The sequence below is a fragment of the Cupressus sempervirens genome, chromosome 5 (genome assembly GCF_028749045.1).
Source record: "Cupressus sempervirens isolate cs-2001-9-10 chromosome 5, ASM2874904v1, whole genome shotgun sequence".
NCBI lineage: Eukaryota > Viridiplantae > Streptophyta > Pinopsida > Cupressales > Cupressaceae > Cupressus > Cupressus sempervirens.
In genome coordinates this window covers 57,463,787-57,485,216 of record NC_143122.1, presented here as the reverse complement: position 1 = coordinate 57,485,216, position 21,430 = coordinate 57,463,787, and positions in this window count along the sequence as shown.

Sequence of the window (21,430 nt, the reverse complement as noted above, 5' to 3'; positions counted from 1 at the left end):
AACTTTTGGTTTTACGTTTATCCCATATAATTGTTGGTATTCATTAATTCTTTGTCCAAGTTTTCATATCAAAGTAGTCTTTTAATGACTTACTTCTCATCAATTCCTAAGGCTCTCACTTTGTATCTTTTCTAGGTATCCTTTGCTTTTCCTTCCATTTATCCCTCAATGAAAGTCTCTTGTCATCTTAATGCATTCAAATTTTAGGTAGTTTCAATTGGGTTGGGATGTGTTTCAAGTGTGTTCTTGATGAGAGGTAAGTTCTCCAATATTTTTGAACTCAAATCTTGTACCAATATTCCATTTCCTACAAATTTTGAACAATTGGGTTGGTTTTCCCCCTTGGAAAAGTTCACCAAGTATGTACTTGAGGAATGAAGTTATGATGTTGTTAACAAGTAGTACACTTGGTTATGTCATTATGGAAGGGTCCATAAAAGTTTAATTCAAAGCCAAGAAGGTCTTGAATCAAGTTTTAGAGGTAAAAATATACTTTTATGAAGAGGATAGGTCTGTGGGTTTCCAACTGCTCACTAATGGAAATGAAGGTATTTTGTTCTATTTCTAAAACTAACTTGGTTGGTGCCCAATTCTAAAGTCTTTATGCATAAGCAGAGCAAGCATGATGTTAAAATAAATTATTCTAAGCCTATAATAAAAGATCCACACATGAAATCTCACCTCATATCCATCAAATCAAGATTAAAGGGAAGATGTCATGAACTTTTCATCTCTTCAGAAAATGTTGCTTTAAGAGGGGTTTTCCATCCCTAAGAAATGTAAAAGGCCACTTCTCCAAAGGCTTTGAAAATAGAAATCCAAGTGACTTTAATGTGTGGATATTTTTTAGAAATTCCCAATAGATGCTTTTGGTAAACTCAGCTATAGAGGTGCAACCCCGATATAAGAAAATCAATTGTTAAGTACTTAATGCAAAAAATGAAAGAATGAAGTGCTTGAGGTAGTAAAAGGATCATTCACTACACTATGATTCCAAATAAAAGGAAAATTGGGCTTATGAAAAAGTTGATATGTGCTCTCTTCCCACACATAGTAAGTTATCAAATAAATCTTCATTCTAGATTCTAAAGGAAACAAGGCATTTTTCGCTAAACCAAAACCCTTGTTTTGGTAAGTAACTTTTAATGATATGATTATAATTTAGGTAAAGTAATATCACTTTTAGTATAATGATTTTTTATGTACATAGAAATAGAAAGTTTTAAATAGTCAAATATCATAAAATTTATTGCAATTTTTGTCATTATGATCGTTAGCTGCACAAACATTTAGATTTCTACATCTATTTCATCATAATTGCCTCTATTATTTTTCCTCACTATTTCAAATGGATATTTATTGAGAATAGCATCCTTTGAAATCATAGAAAATGGCAATCAGAGTTACAAGTTATGATAAGCTTATAGGCTAGAAGAGTGAGTTAAAAGATTTATTAGATACATTATTCAAGTTTTATGATTTAGGTGATCTTCACAAAAGACTTAACTCTTATCCTATCCATTTGATTACTCAAAAGCTGAAAGAAAGTAAATTGGTGGGAGATGTTAGTTTTCCCATGGTTGTACAAGCTCCAGAGCTAGTAAGGGAGTGCACAAAGAGATATGATCCAGAGATGAAGAAAAAATTTCTTCGTAACTAGTCTATCCTCTTCTTGATCAACATGTCTTTAATGTAGTTTGTATTTGGTGTGCCCATAAAAGAGGAATATTATGACATTGACTTCAGATCCTCTATATCCATGTTCAATGAAAGACCTTGAGAAGGGAGGATATGTAGAGGACCTAGTTCCAAATTTCATGCTCAAAGAAGAGCAAGATGCCCAAACCCCTTTTTTGGGACCAATTTAAAAAGGGAGTTCATTGACATCCTAGCACTACTGCTTAGATTAAAAGGAAAGGAGGAAATCCTAGAATTCATTGAGCACCACTTCTTCTTGGTGCAAGCCATTTATGCCAAAGAACTACAAATTGACTAGGCCAAAATCATATGTGACAAGCTTGCCTCATGGTTGAATTTAGCTAGGGGTTTCAAGAAGTTTTACATGTCTTCATACTTAATCTATGCCTTGGCTACGAATCATCTATGGTCAGGTCATCCTAGAAATGAAGATTATGATGAAAATACAAAGGTGTATGAGTTCTACCTACACCTTTAGCTACAGAGGAGCAATAAGGAATATGTAACAATCAATGATGTTTTCACAATGAGATTATGTCAGGAATTGCAAGGCTTCCCTAAGAGAAGATTTTCACTAAAATAAATTTTGGGTCTAAGCCAATTTAGATGTTCATTCATCCAATTTTTGAGCTTATCCTACCTATGGATAGGTGTTGGAATTCTTTAGAATAACTGAGAGCAGGGTGAATCAATTATCCAAGGTCCAGATGTATAGATAAAAAAATTCAATGCTTAGTAGACCCATATGCATAAAACCTTGTCATGCATGTATCCATTATATCATAGAATACATAAGCTTTGTAGGTTGTTGTCCTAGGTCAAATCAACTTTGTAGAAATGTAAACAGGAAACATAAAAAATTCAATAACACATTTGACACAAGGATTTTACATGGAAACCTAATTTGGCAAAAACCACTAGTAACATGCTATTAATTCTCATTCTTCTAGATTGATGCCATGTAAAAGGCCAACTCTATTAAAGGTTATAGTACACACTATTAAATGTGACATAGTTAAAGGATTTCAAACACCCTATTAGGAGTGAACCTTTTTAAAGTACTTTATACCATTTCATTATAATGTCACCCAATTAAAGGATATACAAATGACTGTTAGGTCAACCTTAATCCAAAGGATTTACCCTAGACTGATACAATGGTTACAAAGTAATATTAAGGCTTGATTTGATAACAAATTATAGCTCACTTGCATATTAAAAATCTTTGTTTTAGTCCTCCATTATGCTTTCCTTTCACACACTTTAGCTTTGATAGCTTGTTCACCCTTCAAGCATTCATACTCTTAAGCCTTCTTGCTTTGCATTCCAATTGCAATCACTTCTATTTGGCCACTAAATAAAACAATACCCTAGACCCCTAGAATCCTTGCCTTCCTTAGGTTCTCACACATGACAACCTTTGATTATGACCATCTATCTCTATAAATAGATAATTAAGATCTTTTTTCACTTAACCACAATTGTCTATTTTAGGATTAGGTAGGATACAATGAATCTACCCACTTTTCCATTTGGTTCCTCTAGAAACTTCTTCTTGTTAGAGTAAATAATTAATTTATAAATTATTTATTCTATTACTTAAGCTTACTTAGGTAAATTCATTTATTTAATATTTTGTATTTAATGCATGTAGTGGTTAGTTGTTGACAACACGGGAGTTTGTTCCCTTCTAGCATGTTCCACCTTTTGTGGATGTGTGCTGAGTTGTCAAGCTTATCTTCTACCACCTTCCAGCTTGTTCTACAAGCTTCCATGAGCTCTTTATAAGCGGGCTCCCTCTTTGTATTTTCACAACATATCATAAGGCATTGTGCATATTGTAAATACAGTTCTACTTATGTTTTCGTATTTGTCTCTCATGTCCCTTTAGGGTTTTTCCCTTTCTCCATGCTCTTCCTCTCCTTGGCTTCTCTTTGAAAAATTCTTGCATGTAGGTGATCTTGGGCATCTTTAGAGTTGGCTTTCCTCAACTCCAACATGGTATTAGAGCCTTCCTGCTACTACTTCGTTGAAGAATTTTTGAAGCCATGATTTGGAGTCACAAACCCTAGTTTGTTTGTGCATTTTTTTCTTCAAATCAGGGGATCAAAATTTTTTTAGAACACTTCCAGCCAAAACAGACATCACCATTGGATCTAGAAGGCCATTTGCATTCAGGATTCACATAAAACTTTTCATTTTTGGAGACAAAACTCCGGGAGGCAAAAAAAAAAATTTGTAGGCCATTTTCGTATTGATCGTACGAATTTCTAAGCAAAAAAATAATAATAATAATAAAAGGGTGCTACCGCCGGGCAGCCACCTAGCGGCTTCTATCACACCACCATGGCCTTGCCAATAGTGGTCACACCACTACAGCAGAGCCGCCACCCATGGGCCACCCACCGGCTACCGTGGCTAGGCGGCGCCTCCCTCTGCACCCACGGACTCTGCCTCCAGCTCAACCCTCCTTCGCCGTCTGCTTCACCTCCACTGGTCTGCTCCACCACCCAATCTTCACTTGACAAGTGTTAGCTCACATCCAACTTAGTGCCTACATCTATTTTTTTGCATAGTCACAACCACCCATCGTGTGACACATGGCAGGTCTGCCACGTGGCACATTGCCATGTAGCCCCTGCCACATCATCTGCTCTGCCATGTAGCATCCATGTGGTACTGCCATGTGGAAGACACGTGGCCTCTTTTTTTGTTGTGATGGGCTGTAGGTCATCAAATTTAAGCTAGCAAACTGATGATGTCACTACATCAACCAACCTTGCACATCTCCAGAGTCACTTTTAGACCTACCTTTGGTTTTTTTGCCATAACTTGAGCATACAGAGGTATTTTTTTGATCTAAAAGAAGCATCGAAAAGCTAGCTTTGAGACAGAGACATTGGTTAGGTATTTTTAGGTTTTGATGCCTTTTTATTGCCCCTTTTTTTAGTTGAAGTCCAAAGTCTTATTTTTGACTCTGGTAAGCATATATTTTGCATCCCATGCCCATTTTTTGAAAACTTTATATTTTTGGAAAGCTGGTTCTGTCACCTTTTTAGAAATGTGGTCCTTTTTTTAAGTTTTTGGCCCATGCTCTTTCTATCATAGTTTTTGCATTTTTCTATATGGTGGATATTTTAAGTATTTTAGGCCCGAGGATCATTTTTCTGGCATGGTTTCCTTGTTTTTAGCTGTACTTTGTTTTGTTGCAGCTCTTTTCTAGGTTTGATCATTGTAGATATCATTTTGAAGCACTTTTATGTATTGCACTGAGATAAAGTGCCACTTTTGCATTCCGGGGATCATGAACGTTGTTTTGAGTCAGTTGTACATGCACTATTTTCATAAAGCACCATGGGGGGATAGTTGTTTGCTATTTTAGGCATTCTCCCTTTGTCAAATGAGTGTCCCTTCCACAATATTAGCCCCATGTAGAGTCAATTTGACCATGTCTTTATAGGTGTTTGTACCTCTTTTCCTCTCTCATCATTCTTGGTTCATCTGCAAAAAACTTTGGCCCACCTTCTCAGTTGCCTATCATCACACCTTGTCTACATTAAGGTGGAGTTATGCTATTGTTCCAATGCATTTGTGGTTCGATGATTCAATAGTGTGAAATATGTATCCAGTGGTTGATCATATATACAAGGCGATTGCAGTGGCTGGCTACCTATGCATTTCGGTGAGATGGATCATCTACCATATAGACATGCTCGGTTCATGCCTTCTTCTTCCATGGAGGTTCTTCAGATCAGTAGTTTGGTAGATTTGCATCTTCTTCATGCTTCAATGATGCTTCTTCATGATCACTCCTTATTCTTATTTTAGGGGACAATTTCCCTAGTTGGAGACTTCTTCAATTCTTCACTAGGTTCTTACCTCCTTTTGGGGGAGGGTTTTTCTCACGTGGTTTTCTCTCTTTCCCCACTTTTAGAGGTTGCATTTTATTGCATTATACTTGGGTACCTAACATGGCCTCGTTGCCGGGACCCATTCTGCATTCGTCTTAGTTTTGTGAGCTTAAGGCATTTCCCTAAGTTGCACTTAAGGGGGGGTGTTAGAGTAAATAATTAATTTATTAATTATTTATTCTATTACTTAATCTTACTTAGGTAAATGCATTTATTTAATATTTTGTATTTAATGCATGTAGTGGTTAGTTATTGACAACACGAGAGTTTGTTTCCTTCGAGCATGTTCCACCTTTTGTGGATGTGTGCTAAGTTGTCAAGCTTATCTTCTACCACCTTCCAGCTTGTTCTACAAGCTTCCATGAGCTCTTTATAAGCAGGCTCCCTCTTTGTATTTTCACAACATATCATAAGGCATTGTGCATATTGTAAATAGATTTCTTCTTGTGTTTGCATATTTGTCTCTCATGTCCATTTAGGGTTTTTCCCTTGCTCCATGCTCTTTCTCTCCTTGGCTTCTCTTTGATAGGTTCTTGCATGCAGGTGATCTTGGGTGTCTTCGAACTTGGCTTTCCTCAACTCCAACACTTCTACTATATTCCTTGAGTTTTCCTCAAAATGGTTTACCTTGAATTTTGTGCCACTAGCTCATCATAGTTATCCTCCACATGCTTCACATAATTCAAAAAAAAAAAAAATCATCTTAGATTCGTCGAATCTTTGATTAAACACATTTACTAGCACTCAACATCAACATGATGTCACTTGGCTTCTATATTGTTCTTTTACTCTGCTAAGACTAGTTTACTTGGCAAACACTAAAGTTTACTAATGCTCGACATCAACTAAACTTTACTCATCATATACTAAAAATCATTTGGCTTGCACTATTTTTCATCTTTTCTTGGTGCCTCTTGGTTTTCACTAGGCTTCCACTAATGTTTTCTTGGCTTGCACTAATTTCTTGGCAAGGCTTGCCAGACACTTTTCTTACTTGATATTCTTTTAGTCTTAACTTGAGTAATCTTTCATTTCAGACTTTAAGTAGATAAGCAATACACTATAGTATCAATATCTTACTTGGTATTAATGCTTCTTTTACATATCAAATAACTCAACCTTTCTCTAGGTGCTATTGTAATATACTCTTTTCAAATCCTCTTCATCAATCAGCTAAATGATAGCTTTCAAACTAAAAGACAATTGCCTTACTAGTAGGTAGTAAGTTTGAAATTATTGACAAAATAATAAATGTTCCATTATAGGTTCTTCACTTCAAAACAATCTTATATCAACAATCTCCTTCTTTGGCATTAATGGAAAAATAAGACAAACAACAATACCAAAAAGAAAATAAATATTTAAAAATTTTCCCTCAATTAGTTTAGTATATGTCCTTCCTCTGTGTAGGGTATGTGAGCTTTGTTAAGTTCCTTTACTGATCCCACTTTCTTATATCTCCCTCTTTAGAGCATCTCTCTTTGTTCTCTCTCTATTTGTTCTTATATCTCCCTTAGTACTTTCTTCCTCTTACCAGGTAGATGTATATTTATGTCTTATATCTTCAAGTACACTATCTCCCTCTAAATCATTTCTCCCTCTTTGACAAAAAAATGCCAAAGACTTGTCATCTCTATATGCAGATATAATCAATTTCATACTCTCCCTCTATCACCTTTCATGTGACTATAAATCTTCAAATTTAGCTCCTTCATTACTTTAAGCAACTCCCAAAGTAATATCCACTACATCAATTTGTAAGATTCAACATTCAGATCAATTGATGCAGGGCACTACTCATGCTTTTTAAGTAGCTTTGGATAGGTGTATCACCCCTAGTTTACCTCTTAAATACTCATGGGCATCCTTAGTTAAAGTTTTTGTGAAGATATTGGCTATATGTTCTTCTGTATTCACATATTCCATCCTCACTTCTTTGTGTTCAACTAATTCTCTCAAGTAATTATACTTCATTGCAATGTTCTTAGTCTTTGTGTGCATCACAGGGTTCTTGATATATTTATAGCACTTGTATTATCATGATAAAGTACCATAGGTTTATTGATTTTCTCCTTCATACCTTTGAGTAGCTTCTTGACCCATACAATATTTGTACAATTTATTGTAGCAGCCACATATTCAGCTTCAACAATAGATTGAGATATGCAATTTTGTTTCTTGCTAGTCCAAGTGACCAATCTCTTTCCTAAGAAAAATGCTCCACCACTTGTTATTTTTTTATCATCAATGTTTCCAGCCAAATCAACATCAATGTATGCTCTCAACTCAAATTTTTCATTTTTCTTGTAGTATAGACCATAGTCTTCTGTTCCTTTTGGATATCTCATAATTTTCTTAATAGTCATCAAATGATTCTCCTTAGGATTAGCAAATAATCTTGTAACAATCCCAATAGATAATGCAATGTCAGGTTTGCTATGTACTACATAGTGTAATTTGCCAATCTAGACCTATACAATATTTAATTTACATCACATGAACCATCATTCTTTGACAACTTGTGTCATGTCACCATAGGTGTGCTAACTAGTTTGGAATCTTCCAATCTAAAATAATTCAATATTTACTTCACATACTTAGGCTGAGTGATGTATATGTCATATTTCATCTCATATACTTGAAAACCAACAAAGATCTTGATCTCTCCAAACATATACATCTCAAATTATTTCTTCATTTCATTTGCAAATGCCTTACTTAATGTATCTTGACCTCCAAATATGATATCATCCACAAAAATTTCAGCTTGTAAAATACCTTTACCTCCTTTCATCTTCAAGTACAAATTTTTTTAATCATTAGTCCTTTCCAAATCAATCTTCACAAGATAATTTTGAAGCCTTTCATACCATGCTCTTGGTGCTCTCTCTAAACCATATAAATCTTTGTGTAGTCTACATACCATGTTTTTGTTGTTAGCATCAACAAATCCTTCATGCTACATTGAATAAAAGATATTGAATAGATTGAGAAGTGTATCACTTCTCATCTTTATCTCCAATAATTTTTGTAGCAAGGTGATGTCTTTTTAAATACTTTGACAATCTTGGTTTTGCTCTATTTTCCTCATTAGGTCTATCAAATTCTAAATCACTATGTACTTCTCTATCAATTAATTCAACATCTCTTTAATTTACACTAATCTCAAAATCAAAATGTACCTCATCTTCAATCTGCAACTTGGCACTTGACTATAGTTCAATTCTTGAATGCAACTTGGCATTCATTGTATATTACTTTGCAGTCAGTGAAATGTGTTGTTGATTTACAACTTGATGTATAGCATATTTATCAGCAAGCATACCTTCATAAATGTATATAAAATATTTGTATTCCTCTAGTTCTTTCATAGGTTCAGTCTCGTGTAGCTCTATATATTCATCAAATTTTACATATGCACTTTCCACAACTTTGTTAGTGTTACTATTTAAACATTTATAATCTTTACTTCTTGTGGAATAGCAAAGGAATATACCTTATTCACTTTTAGCATCTAATTTACAATTCTTGAAATCTTTAAGAATTTAGCACTTGTTTCCAAATACTTTAAAATATTTTACATTGGGTGAGTATCCATACCATAATTCAAAAGGTGTTAAATGAGTACCTTTCTTGACTTGCAAATAGATCAAGCTATAGACATCTTTACTTATAGTCTCTCTTCAATATTTCAAGGAAACATTATTCTCCATCGTGAGTTTCTTAGCACACTCCATTATAGATCTATTCCTCCTTTTAGTAATCTCATTTTGTGGAGGGGTTCTAGGTGCAGATATCTATCTTTTGATTCCTCTATCATTACAAAACATCTCAAACTCATTTGATGTAAATTCTCCACCTTTGTCAAATCTCACACATTTCAAGCTTTTTTCTATCTCCTTCACAACTCTAGCAAAGTACCACTTAAGCATTTGGAAAGCATTAGATTTCTATTTTAGAAACATAACTATCATCATCCCTAAAATAATCATCAAAAAATAGGATAATGTACTTGTCACCTTTTTAGCTTTGCACATCAACTAGTCCACACAAATTAGTTGAACAATCTCATGGATTTCTTTAGAGGTGTTAGTCTTACTTTTAAAACTATATTTTGTCATTTTGCCTAACTAACATTGTTTGAAAATTATATTGTTATGTTTCTTTAATTTAGGCAAACCTGTGACTCTTTTCATGTTACTGATATTGACTAAGTTATCAAAGTTAACATGACATAACCTCTTGTGGCATAATTACACATCATCAAATTCTACAAAAAGATGATTAGCATCATTCATATCAAGATAAAATAGACTACCTCTAGTCTAATCACCTTTCCCAATTAGATTCCCATTAGTGGCATAAATCTTTACTATCTTATTCTCAAACTCAACTATGTAACCTAAACTATTCAATTATGACACACTCAAAAAATTATAGTTAAGTCTTTCAACATAATAAGAATTGTCACACATGATCTTTTCTATGATTTTGATATATCCTTTATCTTTTATTAGACAAGGTGCATCATTACCAAACCTTACAATATTTCTATCATAATAATTCAGGGTAATGAACTTACTTTTATCTCTAGTCATGTGATGTGAACACCCACTATCAATGATCCATCTATCATTCTTCTTCACATAAGACACTAGTGTAGTTGCATCATCAAAATTAGAATCGTTCTTCATTACAAAATAAACCATCTCATCATCATGATCATCACATCAATCTTTTGTTTCCTCTTTAACAATATAGCAAGACTTCTTGCCTTTGTCTTTGTAATCTTTGTTTTCCTCATCTCTTTTACTTATGTATTTTTCTCCACTTCTATTTTGTTGCTTCTTTGGACATCTAGCAGCAATATGACCAACCTCATTATAATTAAAACACATGATAGCTAACTTACCTTTGAATTTGCCTTTGCCTCTGTGAAATCTCCTTGCTAGCAGTGCTTCAAGATTTTCCACATCCTAATCATCTATATCATTATCACCAGAAACATGTTTTACCTTTTTCTTCTTCTTTTTAGGTTCCTTTAATGATAGCTTATCTTTAAAAGTGGATTCAACTTTCTCATATTTGAAGTTATCACAATTAGAGAGTTCAAAGGTAGTAAGCCTACCTACCAAACCTTCAAGAGACAGATTAGAACTAGGTATACATCTTAGTTCTTGTATAGAAAAACTCTAAATAGCATAGATAGGTAGCAGTGTTCTCAATACTTTTCTTAATACAGTCTCATTGTCAATCTTACCATTAGCTCCTCTTATAGAATTAACAACATCTTTTATTCTAGAGAAATTTTGAGCAATGTTCTCACTTTTATATTTGGCTCTCAAAATATTTGTGTCTCCTCCACAAATAGTATGAAGAGCATCCCACATCTTCTTTGCACTATCATAACCATTTATGTGATCAAACTCAAAATAACTTAGGGCAGAGGCAATCTCCAACATTATCTAATTATGTTCTTTCCTCTTTTTTAGATCATTAATAGTTAGGGCTCCAACAAGGTTAACATGCTTAGTGATGATGGTAGATTATGCATGGTCTCCAAGACCTCTTAAGTGTAGCTTCATCAGACTTTTCCATGCAAGAAAGTTCTCCTTGTTAAGCTTAAGTAACTCTCTTTTCGATATCTTGATCTTTTGCTTCTAGTACCTTCAAACTGATCCTCTTAAGCACTGTGGTGCTTTGATATCAAATGTTGGAATTCTTTAGAATAACTAAGAGTGGATTAAATTAATTATCCAAGGTCCAAATGTATGAATAAAAATCTTTAATGCTCAGTAGACCCATATCTATAAAACCTTGTCATCCATGCATCCATTAGGTTATATAATACATAAACTTTGTAGGTTACTATCCTAGGTCAAATCAACTTTGCAAGAATGTAAACATGAAACATAATAGATTCAATAACACATTTGACACAAGGATTTTATGTGGAAGCCCGATTTGGGAAAAACCACCAATAACATGCTACTAAACCTATTAAAGGTTATAGTACACATTGTTAGATGTGACCTAGTTAACAGATTTCAATCACCTTGTTAGGAGTGAGCCTTGTTAGAGGACTTTAGACCATTCCAGTAGAATATCACTCGGTTACAAGATTTACAAATGACTGTTAGATCAACCTTAATCCAAAGGATTCATAGTAGACTAATACAATGATTAGAAAGTAATAAAAATCCTTGATCTAATAACAAATTACAACACACTTGTAGATTACAAATCCATGTTCTAGTCCTTCATTTTGTTTGGCTTTCACACACTTTAGCTTTGATAGCTTGTTCACCCTTTAAGAATTCATACACTTAAGTCATCTTTATTTTCATCCCAATTGCAATCACCTCTGTTTGGCCACTAAATGAAGCAATACCCTAGACATCTTGTCTTCCTTAGGTTCTCACACATGACAACCTTTTTTTCTTACCAGCTATCTCTATAGATAGAGAATTTAGACGTTTTGCCACTTAACCACAATCATCTATTTTAAGGTTAGGTAGGATTATGTAGGATATGATTAATCTACCTATTTTTCCATTTGGTTCCTCTAGAAACTAATTTTACAATCTTTATCAAATTCACTTCAAAATGGTTTACCTTGAATTCTATGCACCAACTCATCATAATTATCTTCCACACACTTCACAAAATTCAAGAAAATAAAATAGTCAGCTCAGATTCCTCATATCTTCAATTAAGCACATTTACTGGCACTCAACATTAACATGTTATCTCTCAACTTCTATTCTATTCTTTCACTCAGCCAACACTAGTTCACTTCGCAAACACTAAATTTTACTGATGCTTAGCATCAACAAAACGTTACCCAGCATAAAATGACAATCATTCAGCTTGCACTATTTTTCATCTTTACTTGGAACCTCTTGGTTTTCACTTGACTTCCACTAATTTTTTGCTTGGCTTGCACTAACTTCTTGGCAAGACTTGGCAGACACTTTTCTTACTTGATATTCTTCCATTCTTAACTTGAGTAATCTTTCATTTCAAACTTTAAGTAGATAAGAAATGCAATATAGTATCAATTTCTTACTTGGTTTTAGTGCTTCTTTTACATACCAAATAACTCAACCTTTCTCTAGGTGCTATTGCTATCTCCTCTTTTCAAATGATCTTCATCAATCAACTAAATGACAGCTTTCAAACCAAAAAGAAATTGTCCCACTACCAGGTAGCAGCTTTGACATCATTGACAAAATAATAATTTTTCCATTACAAGTTGTTCACTTCAAAACAATCTTATATCAACAATAGGTTTTTTTGATAGATTTCCTAAAAGACTTCCTAGGTGTTTGAAAGAAAAGGTTGTTCTTGTCAAATTGTGTTAGAAATTTTTGAAGTGAACACCTTGTGTTCAAATGTGAAAAAGATAGTCAGGATTTCCTTCCCTATAGTGGTTGGAACCTATTCCTATACTGCTAGATATGATGCTCAAAATCTATCAAGATCTTTGAGAGTAAAATGAAATTGATTAATTATGAGGTACTTAGGCCATAGTATGACCCAGTATACTTTGTGAGGGATCATTTGAAGCTAGGATACGCCTATAGACATGTTCTAGGAATTGAAGATTTTTGGGTTGGATGTCTTAATGAGTATCAAACCTGAGAGAATTTTTGGTCCCAGTTGATAATTGATGCAATTAAATTATATAATGACTCTATTGATGTTTTTGATCTTGCAGATGATGGCTCCTATATGCATCCTATTGAGATAATAGGTGTTGCACACATTGCATAATATTGTTATATTGTATTATTTTATTTTGTTATGTAATGTTGTATCTAGGAGTATTTAGACAGACATACAATATGTAAATATTCCCATGGGATATACTTGATGATTTGTATTGTAACATTATGATAATATTTCATGTAATTATTTAATATTGGGGAAAAGAATTAAATTTCCAATATTAAATATTGGGTCAATGGGTTAGGCAAAACATGGTTTATGTAATACCACTTAGTGATTTTATGGGACTTGCTACTATATAAGCAGCCACAAGGGTAATTGTAGGGACATGAGAAGAAGGAAAAAAGGCAAGAGTTGAGAAGGATTAGGCTTAACAAGTTAGCCAAGGGAGTAGTTGTGAAGGTTGGAAGCATGGCATAGGATGTGTGGATAAATGCTTGTTCACATGGATTTCTTGGTTGTGGCTATGGCTTTGAAGGCTTCCATTGTTGTATTGCAATGGTGTCTTTGTTGAATAATACATGGTAATGGATTCTTTTGAAGGCTAGGTTTTTCCCTCGATGAGGGTTTCCTAGGGTATATCTTGTGTCACATTTTTGTGGGTATGTTGTCTATTCACTTGCATATGGATTTTAATTGCATATTTATTTCAAATCTATTATGGGTTATGTGTAAATGGTTATATTCTTTGTTGAAAGTTTCCTTTCAAGTGGTATCAAAGCTATGGTTTTGTTATTGTAACCCTAGATTGAATCCATGGAAATGCATGAGAGAATAAAAGAAAGGACAAGATATATGATTTTTTAATTATAGTTCTAAGGTTTTTACATTTGTTATTATGATGGGATGTTGAAATATTTTGGGCATTTGAAATTGTTGGACAAAAGGGTTTTTTGGATGTTTCATTTAAATGAAGGTTTTAAGGGGAAGCTTCCAAAAATTACCTCCTATGTAAAAACAAACCTCACCATTGGATCCAAGTAGATGTTTTCATAAATTTTGATATATAATATGCCCTAGTTTGGCCATGTTCAAAGGAAATGAAAGAGTTTTTTAATTTCATCTTGTGATGGTCATCAATTTAATCCCATTGGAATTTTCACCATAAAAAAAAATTGTAATGGAAATGGTAAAAAGACTATCTTGGTAAAACAACCATAACTTTCTCTCAGGATATCAAATTTAGGAAGATAATTTAGAGTATTATAATTTGGTATAGGTTTAATTCTGTGATTTTGACATTTTATTAGATTTTAAGAGCTTGAAATTTAAATTTTGTTTATTTTAAGCACAAATTAGAGCATAAATTGGGCATATGGAGTTAGATTTTGGAATTTGAGTAGTCAACACAAAGCTATTGGAGAGCTCTACACATTGTTTCAAATTTAGTGCAAGTTTGGCATGGTTTATTTGGTGATATTTTGATCTAAATGGTTTAGTATGTCTATTGACTATGGCAACATAGTGAGTTTATGATATTGTATGTTTGGAGATTTAAGATTTGATGTCATTGTATACTTAGTTCATATTTCAGATTGGTCTCATGATGATATGGTTATTAGTGTTTAGTTTGGATGTGTATGATGACTTTTTGGATCTACAAGTTGTGCATTGTTTTAAGTGGTCTATACTTATAGGTTGTATGTATAGCTTGGTTATGAGTTATCTTTTCCCATTGATCTTTCATTATTGATGCATATTTAGATTGGTGGCTTGGATTTGGGTTGTATATGCCCTAATTCACATGATTTTCTAATTTTTCTTCATGTAGAAGGGATGAGATTGTGTTACTAGGTACAGCCATGGTGGAGAATTGTGATTGATTGTTTTATGCTAACAGATTGGACATATTGAGAGTCACATGTTTGGTTCATGGATGTGATCATGGTTCCATGAATTTTGGCATGGCATGATCGGATATATAGGTACATCCTTGATGTTCATTAGTTTAGGTTCCTGATTTGGTTATGGTTGTATATCTTTTTGGTTAAGGATCATGGTTATTTGTTTTCTTTTGAGGAGCTCATGATGTGCATTTTGAGTTATTTGATGGTTTGATTCCGTTGGTTTGTTTTCATGGTTAGAGGATGGTTTTTTATCATGATGTCATGGATAGCTTGGATACATGGTTCAGTGGGAGCTTGTGGTGATGATGAGGTGAGAGTGTAGGATTAGTTCCTAGTTTGGTTTATATCTTCTTGGTTTGGAAATCTTGGTTTCACTTAGTATTGACACTTTGGTTGTGTGAGTGTAGACTTTAAGGATCTTCATGTAGGAGATAGATTTTATGATGCCATAGGTGACTTAGTACCACTTTTGAGTGGGAGTTTTTTTTTTGACATTGATATATTTATTGAGCATTTTCATATGTTGGAGATTTGTCTTAGATCATGTTGTTGTCGAAGTGTCTTTGACATTTGAATGGCACACTTTTTATCTTCATGGTGTGTAAAGATGGTTATATCTTGAGGACTCATGGGGCTCTTGGTTATCTTCATGGTGTATGGAGATGGTTTTCTTCATGGAGTGTGGAGTTGGTTTTTTATTCATTGTGTGTGGAGATGGTTGCATCTTGAGGACTCATGGGGTTCTCGGTAAAGGTGTGGTTTATACTTTCATTTAACATGTTATCCTTGGTGTAAGGATGGTTTCATTATTATGGCTGATATACTATTGATACATGTCTAGAGTTTTGACATGTTATGGTATGTTCATATGGAGCATGTTATCTCTTTGGTTAAGATGGTTAGATCATGTTGTCATGTTTATGTTCTTGAGGCCATGGTTGGAACTTTGACATTGATCTTGGTTTAGTTTCTTGGTATCGAGTACATTATGTTAGCATGAATATTGATGATACTACATTGGGGGAGTATCCTAAGTATTGGAGAGCATTGATATGTTTTATTCATGGTTGTATTTGTCATTGATGTCAACATAGCATTAACTTTATTAAGATTGGAAGAATAGCAATCAGTAATCTTATGTTGTGCAAAATTTGCAGATGTTTTAGATGAAACATAGTGGAGGACATGTTCCTAAGATTATTCTAATGATGTGGTTAAGAGGACTAAGTCTAAGTCAATGGTGTATGGAAGTTACACTTGATTTACTAGAAGCAATGCAAAAACAAAGCATTGGAAAACAAGGTTTTGATGATCGCTATCTTTCATCTGAGATGTATTGAAGAGATGCGTAGTCACACATTGATAGAGGAAATTCATAGGATAATTCCATCATGTGTGTAAGACATGGTTTCACACCTGTGAAGTTTTGTATAGATTGTGAGCTGACAATGCTATTAAAATTGTGAATTCATTAATTAGGAAAGTGTCAAGGCCAACCCAAGGAATTATTATGAAGATAATGTTGGAAGCATGAATATTGATGATACTCCTATGGGGGAGCATTATAGAAACATGATTAGATAATTACCATGACGATATGTTACATTCATGATTGTGTTTTTCATTTATGTCAACATAGCAGTTTTCTATGGTATCTAACAGAAGAACAATGGTAAAGATCAAGTTGGAATAGATGGATCATTGAGTATTTTCACTAGTGAGGTTAAAGGGATATACTACTAAGTTTCTAGTATATGTAGCTGACCTTGGGTGCATAAGATATAAATTTTGGAAGAAGTTATACAAGTTTTGGTGAAGATTGTTTAGAGATAGAGTTTACAAATGCATGTTCTAATAAACTTGTTATTTTGACAAGAAAGGTTAAAGGCATGTACAATACATGTTGGAGATGGTGTGACTAAGCTCACTTGTCATAATATTACATGTACATAATATTATATGTACAAAAAGTTATTCAAATTACAAGGTGAAAAATTGATGTTATCGCTAAGTAAAATGTGTTCTTAATGAGGTCCTATAATAATTAACTAAGAAAGTGTAATAATCAAGTCAAGGAAATTATTTTATGGACTTGGTATAAAGGAAGGACATTTTCCTTTGTTTTGTATGGAAGAATTTAGTAAGCAAGAAGATCAAAAAGGAGAATAAAAGATATAATTGCAAAGATAAGCAGAGCGAAGAGAAGTTGGAGAAAACTTTGTTGCCGAAGTTTTATTTTGAGATTTGATGTTTGATACTTGGATCCGAGTTTCATGACTTGGTCTAAAAGGTCTAACAATGATTATTTTGGTTAACAAGATAGAGGAAAGAAGATAAAGCATAGTACAAATAATTATTCTACAAGGAATAGTTGATAGATCAGTTGGATAGTGAATTTTAGTGGTCTTGCCTCAGAAGTTGTTTGGATAGTGGGTTCTTCTACCTTCTAAAACTCCTAACAGGGTTGGCACAACTCCTAATAGGGTTAGAATCTCCTTATAGGGACTCAAAGTCTCCTAACAAGGACTCAAAGTGATTTTCCCTTTGATCAAGGGTTTCCTTAGTTAACAAATCTAGTGTATGTACATCTTTTTATGATTTTTGTTTATTTTGATTACATTGTTAAGATTAATTAAGGTTGATAAATATTTTAGTTTCATACTAATTCACACCCCCCCTCTCAGTTATCTTGGTGGACTATTATTTCTAACAGATAAGGTATAATTGAAAGTTGTTTTCCTTATTTTTAAGATATCTTGAAGAAGAAGATCAAGTGGAATATAAAGTATTAGTGCACAATATGAGGAGTAGAATGCTTTCTAAATGCATATTTAAGTGATCCAAGGGATCATTAGATGAGTAGCATGAGATCTGGTTACAAGATCTGAAGGAGCAAAATTTTGGTTAATAGGATAGAGATAGAAGGAGGTAAATTTTAGTTCTACTATTCTACAAGGAATAATATAGGGATCATTTGGATAGTGGGTTCTTTGATCTTAACCTCGAAGTTGTTTGGGTAGTGGGTCTAGCTATCTTCCAAAACTCCTAAACAAGGTTGGCACAACTCCTAACAGAGTTGGAATCTCCTAATAGGGATTCAAAGTCTCTTAACAGAGACTCATATGTACTAAATGTTGCAACAGACTCCTAACATAGTTTATCCTCTAATAAGGAATATTTATATTACTACATCTTGTGGGTACCATCCCCACTAGAGTTTTCCCTCTAATCAAGGGTTTCTCTAGTTAACATATCATGTGTTAATTGTGTGTATCTTGTTGTGGTTTCAGTTAATATTACTCACATGGTTAAGATTGTTAAAATTTAATGATTGCTATAATAGTTGTATAACTAATTCAACCACCCCCAATTTATATTAGTGGAATATATATTCTAACACATTGATCTTAAGTTAGATACTTCATGATATTGCTATGTTGCATTTGGGGTTGGCATGGATTGATTGGTTACAAGTGCTCATGGATACTTAGAGATGGTGGTGATGTTGATTTCTCTTGGATTAGAGAATTATTTGTTGGGATAATTATTTGGTTTTAGTAGGAATTCTGAGGGGTATTCACCTAATATGGACTTGAGAGGAGATTGTTCTTAGATGAGTCTTGGTTTGAGACTTGGATATCTTGATGAGCATTTGCATTCCCCACTCTTGGTCTACTTGGTGGTTATTACTTGAGAGGTATGGCCCTATTTATCTTAGGTGTATTATATTTATGCTTTTCTTTCATGGATATGGATCCTAAGTTATGGTACATGAGTTAGTTCTGGAGGTTCATCTGAGAGATGGTTTAACATTTTTTATCTCTATTTGCATATGTTGTTATGCTGGTTGAGATTAGGAGATGGTTTTATATTGGGCATATTACTTGGATTGGGAATGGTTTATGAGTTTGATATTCTTGTGAGAGGCTTACATCCATGATTAGTTTTATGGTATGGTTTGGGTGTTGTTGTGGCTTCTTGATTGGGGTTTTATGGAGGAGATCATACTTGCACAGTTTACATCTAGAGGTGTGTGTAGATGGACATGATACATGTTATGATTTTTATGATTTCTCTTTGGTCTTGGTTATCTTCCTAGATGTTCAAATTTTTTTACATTGGATTTGAGATTGGTTAGAGATTGTGATCACTAGTTTGTGCTCATGTATGTCATGTGAGATGACATAGTTATTCCTTTATCTCTTTCCTCTATTGGTTGTGGAGAGCTTGGGAGATTGTTGGAAATTTTTATGAGAGTTGTTCTTGCAAGTTATTGGTTTGTGTTTTGTGGATGTCCTCGAGACTACATGGATTCACTTCTTTGAGATGTTGTGAGTGGATTGGTTATAGATTTGACATTATATTTTACAATGGAAACTTCTTGGTATATATGTGGTAGGTATTTCTCTTGAGACTTGTGATTGTAAGATACATATTGGATATGTTGATGATGTGAGATTCACTTGGTATACTTTTAGAGGTATGAATAGTTGGATGGGTGTGGCACTTATTGTGGATGTTATTTCAGCTATGGATATTTGAAAACTATAGATACATGTGATTACCTTTAGATCAGGTTTTTTGTGCTTGGTATTTCAGTTGGTACAGGATTTTGTAATCTTCTAATGTGATAGATTGGGTGGCTTTCTCTTTGGATGGCTTCTATGTATGTTCAGTGGGAGTGGCATAATAGGAGGTGAGATCATCCATGTTTGAGATGCTAGATACTTTGATTTTGTTGTGGGTACCAAGATGAAGCACTTTGTGTACTTTGATCCATAATGGTGGATGTACTAGGAGGGATTGTTCCCTTGTTTATTTATGTGGCTACAAATTTACCCTATGCAATGTATACAACAAGTGGGAGATTTTTGAGATAATGGGTGTTGCACACATTGTATAATATTGTTATATTTATTATTTTATTTTATTATGTAATGTTGTATCTAGGAGCATGTAGATGGAGTTGCAATATGTAAAAATTCCCATGGGATACACTTGATGAGTTGTATTGTAACATTGTGATAATATTTCATGTAATTATTTAATATTTGGGAAAAGAATTAAATTTCCATTATTAAATGTGGGATCAATGGTTTAGGTTGAACATGGTTTATGTAATACCACTTGGTGGCTTTGTGGGACTTGCTACTATATAAGTAGCAAGAAGGGTAGTTGCAGAGATATGAGAAGAAGGCAAAAAGGCAAGAGTCGAGAAGGACAAGGCTTGACAAGTTAGCGAAGGGAGCATTTGTGAAGGTTGCAAGCAGAGAATGGGATGTGTAGGTTCATGCTTGTTCACATGGATTTCTTGGTTGTGGCTATGGCTTTGAAGGCTTCCATGGTTGTATTGCAATGATGTTTTTGTTGAATCATACATGGTGATGGATTGTTTTGGAGGCTAGGTTTTTCCCTCAATGAGGTTTTCCTGGGGTATATCTTGTGTCACATTTTTTAGGGTATATTGTCTATTCTCTTGCATGTGGATTTCAATTATATATTTATTTCAGATCTATTATGGGTTATGTGGAAATGGTTATATTATTTGTTGCAAGTTTCCTTACTCCCTCATCCTACAAGTAGATTAAAGGCAATCCCATTATGTCTACCCAACCTATAGATCCTATCATCGATACCATGGAGGTTATGATGCATAGAATCATCAAGCAGAGGGACAAGTGGGAATAGTGGACTCAAGCAATAAACAAGAGAATGGGAAGCACTGGATCCATTACTGGAGTGACTTTTAAAGCTGCTCAATTAGCTACAATGACCTCCACCTCTACTACCACTTTAACATCTACAGACAAAGATTAGTCTATAGGAAAAGGAGGAGACCAATACCTAGAGAAAAATGTTCCACATACCCCCACTTTTGGAGGTGGATCTCTTCTAGATACAAGAAGAGTTAGGAGAAGGAAGAGGACAAGGGGAAGGAAAATGAGCAAGAACAAGAGAGGTTAGTAGCTAATCTTGCCTCCCTTGTCCAAGTAATCAATTTGTATGGTGACACCAACCCAATGGATGGCCAAGAAAAGGATACATCATAGAAAAGGGATACTTTGGCCCTCTCTATAACCAAATTCATTATCTTCCCTATTGTTTCTTAGAGAAAGCAAACTCCCCTAGTCCCAAGGAAGCTCTTTGATCCTACAACCCTTCAATCAACACTCAATGTCTTTTCAACTGACTCATGGTTGGAGGAGACTATTGATTGGAAGAAGCAAAGGTATGAAGAAACCA